The following is a 7,950-nucleotide window of genomic DNA, read 5'->3' as shown; positions in this document are numbered from 1 at the left end:
TGTGCAAACATCTCTGTAAGATCCTACTTTCAATTATTTTGGAAATACACTCAGAAGTTACAGTGATGGATCCTATCATAATCCTGTATTTTTTTTCTTTTTGAGGAATCTTCGAACTATTTTCCACAGGGGCTATGCCATTGGTGGGCTTGCCACCAATAGTGTGCAAGTGTTCTAATTTCTCCACATCCTTGCCAGCTCATGATATTTTCTGTTTTTTATTTTTATTTTTTTCTTGAGACAGGATCTTGCTCTGTCAAATAGGCTGGAGTGCAGAAGTATAATTGCAGATCCTTGTAACCCTGAATTCCTGGGTTCAAGTGATCTTCCTGCCTCAGCCTTCTGAGCAGTTAGGACAATAAGCCTGCACAATCATGCCTAGCTAATTTTATATTTTTGTGGAGATGGGGGTCTCATTATGTTACCCAGGCTGGTCTTGAACTCCCAAACTCAAGCAGTCCTCCTTCTTCAGCCTTCCAAAGGCCTGGGATTATAGGCATGCCTCACTATGCCTGACTGGATCTTCACAGTAAATGAAGATCCATTATGTATGTTAAGTCACTTTGCTTTTGATGCTTTCAAGATTTGCTCTTTATCTTGGTCTTTCGGCAGCTTGACATTGATGTGTCTAGGTGGGGCTCTCTTTGAGCTTATTCAAATTAGAGTTTGCTGAGCTTCTTGGATGTGCAGATTAATGTTCTTTATCAACTGTTGGAAGTTTTGGTCATTTTTTCTCAAATATTTCTTTTTAATTTCCGATTAATGTGGGAGTAAAAACAGATTCCATAGTTTCATTTGTAAGGCTAAAGTCCAATTTATACATGTGTGTCCTCTACCCAGGTAGTGTGCCATATATCCAATCAGTGTACCTATTGGGTAGGAATTTACTTCACAAATATCTTTCTGCCTCTTTCTATTCTATACTTCTGGGACTTCCATTATGTATATGTTGGTATACTCGACAGTATCCTAAGGTCTTTAAGGTTCTGTTCAGTTTTTTTTAAATTCTTCTTTCTTTCTGTTCCTTGTACTTGATAATCTCAATTGACCTATATGTAAGTTCATTGCTGAAACATACCGTTAATCCCCTCTAGTAAATTATCCATTTCAATTATTGTTCTTTTCAACTCCAGAATTTCATTTGGTACTTTTTGTAATTTCTATTTCATTATGAATAGTCCCTATACATGAGACATCATTCTTGTACTTTTCCCTTAGTTCTTTTTGAGACAGTCTCACTATGTCACCCTTGATAGAGTCTCATGGTGTCACAGCTCATAGCAACCTCAAACTCTTGGGCTTAAGCGATCCTCTTGTCTCAGCCTCCTGAGTAGCTGGGACTACGGACGCCCACCACAATGCCTGGGTACTTTCCCTTAGTTCTTTAGACATACTTTAGTTCCTTGAACATATTTAAAATGGCTGATTTAAAGTCTTTGTGCAGTAAGTCTAATGTCCGGGCTTCCTCAGGAACAGGGTTTTTTTAATATCACAAAATTCATCAACTTATTTATTTTAAGAACAGAAATAAATTAAAACATATAATGTATGTGTATAAACATAGACAGTAGAGCCTCTGTAAGTTGACCACCAAAGGGACTATAACAAACTGGTCAACAAACAGCAGTGGTCCCCTGAAGGAACCAGGCCTATTGTATAGTCCAGTGGTTCTCAACCTTCCTAATGCCATGACCCTTTAATACAGTGCCTCATGTTGTGGTGACCCCCAATCATAAAATTATTTTCATACATCTGTATTTGTATAGGATGTATGTGATGATTTTAGGCAACCCCGGTGAAAGGGTCATTCTACCCCCAAAGAGGTCACAACCCACAGGTTGAGAACCACTGGTATAGTCTATGACAATTAGGTTAACTTAAGGAGGTATCAATGTAGGGAGGTGGTCAAATATGGAGATTCTATTGTATTTGCATATATGCAGCGCTTTTAACTAAAAGTATCATTAGTAACCTAATCATATGTACTCTTATATTAATCTGAAATTTTAAAATAGCATATTAAGAAACTTTAGTAATGAAAGTCATATGCTACAGAAATTTACAGATTTGAATTAAAATAAAAATAACTAGTAGCACAACACATAGCCCAATTTACTTTTAGATTTATGAATATCTGTCTATTTAGCTAGCTATTCATTTCATATAGCTCAAGGATTTTACCTGCAGTCCTCATTATGAATATGTGAGATTTTTTTTCTGACTCAGATACAACCATTTTCACGTACCTATAAAATTGACTTAATTTTTTTTTAACTTTATGTTACCCACTCGGACCAAACTGTATGAGACTAAATTCCTTTGCATTTAACAATATAAGTTGATACATGTGTTTATTTGGTTACAATCTTTCTTTTTTTAAATTGTGGTAAAAATGCTCAACTTGAAATCTACCTTCATAACAATTTTTTTTTAATTGAGACAAAGTCTCACTTTGTTGCCCTTGGTAAAGTGCCATGGCATCATAGCTCACAGCAACTGCAAAGTCTTGGGCTCAAATGGTCCTCTCGTCTCAGCCTCCCAAGTAGCTGGGACTACAGGTGCCCACCACAATGCCTATTGTTTTTAGAGGTGGGGTCTCACTCTTGCTCAGGCTGGTCTTGAACTGCTGAGCTCACGCAATCCACCTGCTTCAGCTTCCCAGACACAACAGAATTTTAAATGGAAATTTTAAATTGTTAAGTATGGGCGTAACTCTAGAACTCACTCATCTTATGTAACGGAACTTTATTATAAGTGAACTGAAACTTTATTTTAAGTTTTGACCAGCAACCACCCTTTCCCCTTGAAGGAGCACAGGAAATTTCACCCCAAATAAAGATCATGTGCAATCACAAAGCAATGGAAGGGGCTTTCCCTCTCTGCATAAATCATGCTGAGCCTGACATGATGGAAAGTTCAAAGGAGGGTGGCGCCTGTGGCTCAAAAGGGTAGGGCACCAGCCCCATATGCTGGAGGTGGTGGGTTCAAACCCAGTCCTGACCAAAAAAAAAAAGTTCAAAGGGGAATTTAATTACCTTCCTCTCCTTGTCATCTCAATATTTTACGGAAAGAAGATCAGGAATGAAATCAGGCCTTCCCAGCTCGTCCGAGTCTTGTCCTCTCCTCTTCTGACATCATGTCCTTTACTACTCGTTCCACCACTTTCTCCAGCAATTACCGGTCCCTGGGCTCAGTCTAGGCGCCCAGCTACAGTGTTCGGCCTGCCAGGAGCGCAGCCAGTGTCTGTGAAGGCACCGGGGCCTCAGGCTTCCGGATCTCCATGTCCCGCTCCACCAGCTTGGGAGTGGGGAGTCCGGGGGCCTGGCCACGGGGATGGCCGGGGGTCTGGTGGGAATAGGGTGCATCCAGACCATGAAGGATGCAAGAACTGAAGGACCGTCTGGCCTCCTACCTGGACAGAGTGAGGAACCTGGAAACCGATAATCTGAGGCTGGAGAGCAAAATCGGGGAACACCTGGAGAAGAAGGGGCCCTGGGTCAGAGACTGGGTACATTACTTTAAGACCATCGAGGACCTGAGGGCTCAGATCTTTGCCAATTCTGTGGGCAATGCCCGCATTGTTCTGCAGATTGACAATGCCCGTCTTGCTACTGATGACTTTAGAGTCAGGTATGAGACAGAACTGGCCATGCGCCAATCTGTGGAGAGTGACATCCATGGGTTCCCAAGGTCATTGATGACACCAATATCACTCGACTGCAGCTGGAGTCAGAGATTGAGCCCTCAGGAGGAGCGGCTCTTCATGAAGAAGAACCATGAGGAGGAAGTAAAAGTCCTACAAGCCCAGATTGCCAGCTCTGGGTTGACTGTGGAGGTAGATGCTCCCAAATCCCAGGACCTGAGCAAGATCATGGCAGACATGCGGGCCCAGTATGACGAGCTGGCTCGGAAGAACCAAGAAGAGTTCGCCAAGACCTGGTCCCAGCAGACTGAGGATAGTACCTCAGTGGTCACTTTACAGTTTGCTGAGGTTGGAGCTGCTAAGACAATGCTCACAGAGCTGACACGTACAGTCCAGTCCTTGGAGATCGAACTGGACTCCATGAGAAATCAGAAGTCCAGGTTGGAGGACAGCCTGAGGGAGATGGAGGCCCACTATGCCATGCAGATGGAGCAACTCAATGGGGTCCTGCTGCATTTGGAGTCAGAGCTGGCACAGACCCGGGCAGAGGGGCAGCGCCAGGCCCAGGAGTATGAGGCACTGCTGAACATCAAGGTCAAGCTAGAGGCTGAGATCGCCACCTACCGCCGCCTGCTGGAAGACGGGGAGGACTTCAATCTTGGTGATGCCCTGGACAGCAGCAACTCCATGCAAGCCATCCAAAAGACCACCACCCGCAGGATAGTGGATGGGAAAGTGGTGTCTGGGACCAACGACACCAAAGTTCTGAGACACTGAGGCAGTAGAGTAGCATGTCCTTATACCAATGAAGAGTTCAGAGGTCAGTGGAAAAAAAAAAAGAATGAAATCAGTCATTGCCCAAAACACTTAAAACATAATACCTAGGCTGGTGCAGTAGCTCATGCCTGTAATCCTAGCACTCTGGGAGTCTGAGGCAGGTGGATTGCTTAAATTCAGGAGTTGGAGACCAGTCTGGGCAACAGAAGAGACTCCATCATTAAAAATAGGTGGGTGTTATTGCAGGTGCCTGTAGTCCCAACTACTCAGGAGACTGAGGCAAGAGGATCACTTGAGCCCAAGAGTTTGAGACTGCTGTGAGCTATGAGTCCGTAGCACTCTACCAAGGGTGACAGAGTGAGACTCTGTCTCAAAAATAAAATAAATAATACCTGTCTCTCAGGTTAATTTACAGGTCAGTCTGTGTTCCCCACATATTTATCCTCCATAGCAACCATTTTTTGTTTATGCCCCTCATTTTACCCTTCCCCTCTAAAAGATGTTATAAAGAATATTTGAACTTCACTGGGATATTGGGTAATCACTCTGTGATGTCTCCCCATGCACATGGTAAATAAACCGTCCTCTTATAAATCTGCCTTAATTGTGAGTCGATCTTGCAGGGGACTTTCAGGGGAAAGGACACGTTTCCCTTCAATCCTACATTCTCCTCCTCCCACACACTATCAAAACCAAATCATGTCTATTTTTTCTTACCATGTTTATGGACCGTACTTTTTGGTTTCTCTGCATAATGTTTTGCTAAAAACTAAACATTTTAAGAAGTACAGTGTGACTATTTTCCAAATCAAATTCTCTCCTCCCCCAGGGCATGTTGTTGTTTTTTATTTGTAGTAGCTACTGTTTGTTTGTTTTAGTGATAGTGATGGTTAATTTCATGGTTTCTGCATAAACCAGCCCAACCTGATCAAAAGAGCAAAAGGGAATTGAATTACCTTCCTCCCCTTGTCATCTCAATATTTTACAGGAAAGATCAAGAATGCAAGCAGAGGCCCCCAGCACAGTGGCTCACACCTATAATCCTAGCGCTCTGGGAGGCAGAGGCAGGTGGATTTCTTGAGCTCAGGAGTTCAAGACCAGCCTGAGCAAGAGCAAGATCCCATCTCCAAAAATAGCCAGGTGTTGTGATGGGCACCTGCAGTCCCAGCTACCAGGGAGGCTGAGGCAAGAAGATCTCTTGAGCTCAAAGAGTTCGCTGTGAGCTATGATGCCACCACACTCTACCCAAGGTGACTGAGTGAGACTCTATTAAAATAAAAATGCAAGCAGACATTGCCTTAAACATTTAAAACATAATACCTGTCTCTCAGGTTAATTTACAACAATTTATCATCCCTAAACAGGATAAGAGATACCCTTAAACTGCTTAAACCATATTTCTGGATGAGCCTGTGAAGGTGGTTCTGGAGGAGATTAACATTTGAATCAGTACAATGCCATATGGGTGGGCATCATCCAATCCATTAAGAGTTCAGATAGAACAAAAATGTAGAGAAGTATGAATTCACTCTCTCCACTTGAGCTGGGGTATCCATCTTTTCCTTTCCCCTTCATGAGTGCTACTGCTTATAAGGCCTTCAGACCCTGTCTGGGACTTACAGCATTGACTCCCCTGATTCTTAGACCTTTAAACTTAGACTAGAACTACATCACCAGCTTGCAGATAGCAAGACTTCTCAGTTTCCATAATAATGTGATCCAGCTCCACACAATTAATATGTATCTATCTATCTATCCATCTACCTATCCATCTATCCTATTGATTTTGGCTTCCAGGAGAACCAGGACTGATATGGATTTTGGTACTGAGAGAGGTTCTAAAGGAACAGAAATTTTAGGATGAGTTTTCAGAATTGATTCTGATATTTCTGGAGTTAGTTGTATAATATAATTAGTGTAAAAGACTCTAATGACTCTATGTCCAGTAGTAAAGAGAGCACAGATAGTCCATGGCATGAACTTTTCATAGAGATATGCACAATATCTGTAGTGGATACTCCTAAGCAACCACTAAGAAGCAAGGAGCTGAATGATACTGTATGTGATACTTTTCAAAATAGTTTGAAAACTAAGGGATATAAAGCCAATAATTGGTTGCTCCCGAAGTTACTGAACAAATTGGTGAAAGAAAAGGATGAGCCCAGGGATTTGGGTTCAAATTCCCAGCTCAAGTGATGCCTAAGCGACTTAAGAGCTTCGGTGTGTGAGTAAATGAAGGAGTCACTTATTGACTACAGCCTCAGGGCTACAAAGCAAACACAGAACCTCATCCTGTGATTGGCTATTTAACCAGACAAGTTAAACTCTCAGCCTTGCAGGGTGTCTTTTGTTAAAGTGAGGACACTAATTGGGAAAGAATGGGGATCCTGTAAGTTAGGATAAGAGGATGTAGGGAGACTGTAATGAAGTTGGGAACACCAAACTCCTAAATTCTGATAACTCTTCTTTGCCAATGGAAGAGGTCTCTTGACCTACAGCAGGAATGTTCTTCCCAACTTGAGTGAAAGTGGCCTCACCACCCGCAGTGGCAGCTGCATCCCTAACCCCAGTGCTAGCAATCTCCCAACCCACAGTGGTATCGACTTCTCCACCCATAGTAACATATTTCCAATCTCTCTCTGAGGGGATTAACCCTGCATTGCCTGGAGAGACTATGTTAGCCTCCCCTGAGGCAGTTGTCATACAAGACAATGCTGACTCTTCTCAGGACCCACGCTCCTCATCCTTCTTTGCTTCTAGACCTAAAAGTAGATCCAGGTTCCAGCAGGCCTCTAGCAGTGAGATACAATGTGTGACCCAGGAACAGGAACGCTATACTCCAAGGAAACTATTTGAATTTTCTAATTTGTATGGACAGAATCCAGTGAACATGTATGGGAATCAAAGGAAATCAGAAGTATTTTTACCCCCCAGACATGGCATTTCTATTGACTGAAAAAGCCTCAAGGTCTTTCTGACCCCCAACCCACCATCACTCTCTGAAATCTTTAAAGTTTCTTCATCTGGAGGAGATCCACACCCACCTAAGAAAAAAATTATCTTTCATTCCCTTCCTTTTCTTTCTTTCTTTTTAAAGACAGAGTCTCACGTTATCACCCTTAGTAGAGTGCTGTGGTGTCACAGCTCACAGCAACCTCTAACTCCTGGGCTTAGGCGATTCTCTTGCCTCAGCCTCCCGAGTAGCTGGGACCACAGGCATTCCCTTCCCTTTTCTCTCAGTATCTATTGAAGGAAAGAATATCAAGAAGGCAACCAGACCTGGCCCAACCCATTTTAAAAATAACACCTGTCACTCAGGTTAATCTATGTTTTTTATTATTTTTTTCCTCAGGTTAATTTAATTCCCAGTGAGAATCATTTACAAGTCTGTCTGTTTTCCACTCACTCATTCATTTTCCCAAGTATCTATTCATCCTCCCTAGTAATCATTTATTGCCTCAAACTGAATTACTTCTACTCTTCATCTAGCCCCTCCTCTCTAAAATGAGTGTATATAAAATTCTGGACCC

General features: G+C 42.5%; 1 pseudogene across 1 annotated transcript; it reads left to right on the top strand.

The window, feature by feature from the left end:
• The first annotated feature begins 3,136 nt into the window (after window positions 1-3,136).
• Window positions 3,137-4,420, top strand: LOC100949597 (annotated as a pseudogene). Its single transcript, XR_154289.2, has one exon. The product of XR_154289.2 is annotated as a keratin, type I cytoskeletal 18 pseudogene (transcript).
• The last annotated feature ends 3,530 nt before the right edge of the window (window positions 4,421-7,950 follow it).

This window comes from Otolemur garnettii, unplaced genomic scaffold, assembly GCF_000181295.1.
Source record: "Otolemur garnettii isolate 467f Iridium unplaced genomic scaffold, OtoGar3 scaffold00109, whole genome shotgun sequence".
NCBI lineage: Eukaryota > Metazoa > Chordata > Mammalia > Primates > Galagidae > Otolemur > Otolemur garnettii.
This window is presented reverse-complemented; position numbering and strand designations above follow the sequence as displayed.